The 1282-nt window shown below is 44.0% G+C and overlaps 1 long non-coding RNA gene across 1 annotated transcript; it reads left to right on the top strand.

Moving 5' to 3' along the window:
• Positions 1-46: 46 nt before the first annotated feature.
• Positions 47-1154, top strand: LOC147819660 (uncharacterized). Its single transcript, XR_015436734.1, has 3 exons — positions 47-104; positions 441-799; positions 1126-1154. It is a non-coding gene; the product is annotated as an uncharacterized LOC147819660 (long non-coding RNA).
• The last annotated feature ends 128 nt before the right edge of the window (positions 1155-1282 follow it).

Below are 1282 nucleotides of genomic sequence, written 5' to 3'. Positions count from 1 at the left end.
TCTCTCTCTCTCTCTCTCTCTCTCTCTCTCTCTCTGTCTGTCTGCAGTCAGAGATTGGTTTTGGGAAACTAGAAACGTACATCAAACTGGACAAACTGGGAGAGGTGACGACACACATGATTGTACTTGTGTTCATGTTTATTTATTTTCATCTCCAGCTGTTTAAGTTTCAAAGACATGTCAACTTTATTGTCAGTTATGTCATACGTACCGACGTGTACAAGTACTAAACAAAACAACAAAGGGCTTAAAGCACTAGAATTTGAATATTTTTAAGTTAAACTCTCTCTCACCTGTCTCCCTGTCACCTCACTGTCTCACCTGTCTTTCTTAACTTTCTGTCTCACCTGTCTCTCCCTCTCACCTGTCTGTCTCACCTGTCTGTCTTACCTGTCCCTCTCTCACCTGTCTGTCTTACCTGTCCCTCTCTCACCTGTCAGTCTCACCTGTCCCTCTCTCACCTGTCTCTCTCTCACCTGTCCTGCTCCCACCTGTCTGTCTCACCTGTCCCGCTCTCACCTGTCTGTCTTACCTGTCCCGCTCTCACCTGTCTGTCTCACCTGTCTGTCTTACCTGTCTCTCTCTCACCTGTCCTGCTCTCACCTGTCTGTCTCACCTGTCCCACTCCCACCTGTCTGTCTCACCTGTCCTGCTCTCACCTGTCTCTTTCTCACCTGTCTGTAGGGGACCTACGCTACAGTGTATAAAGGTCGCAGTAAACTGACTGAAAACCTTGTGGCTCTGAAGGAAATTCGACTGGAACATGAAGAAGGAGCTCCATGTACTGCAATCAGAGAAGGTACTACAGTACTGATTTTATACTACAATACTAAAGTACCGATACTACAGTACTAAAGTACTAATACTGCACTACAGTACTCATACTACAATACAGTCCAATAGCATCAGTATTACTACAATATTTGTTTTATTACTGTAGTCAGTAGTACTACAGTATCAGTAGTACTACAGTAGTAGTAGTACTACAGTATCTGTAGTACTATAGTATCAGTACTACTACAGTATCTGTAGTAATATAGTATCAGTACTACTACTGTAGTGTGTGTGTTTATTACACGCTGTGTGTTTTCAGTGTGTTCACTTCACCTGTGTTTTCTCCCTCAGTGTCTCTGTTGAAGGATCTGAAACACGCTAACATCGTCACGCTTCATGACATCATCCACACACAGAAGTCCCTCACGTTGGTGTTTGAGTACCTGGTGAGACACACACACACACACACACACACACACACACACACACACACACACTGTATTTAGTG

Source organism: Seriola lalandi, unplaced genomic scaffold, assembly GCF_002814215.2.
Source record: "Seriola lalandi dorsalis isolate HSWRI2012SDOR001 ecotype SW California unplaced genomic scaffold, Sedor1 jcf7180002050966, whole genome shotgun sequence".
Taxonomy (NCBI): Eukaryota; Metazoa; Chordata; class Actinopteri; order Carangiformes; family Carangidae; genus Seriola; species Seriola lalandi.
This window is presented reverse-complemented; position numbering and strand designations above follow the sequence as displayed.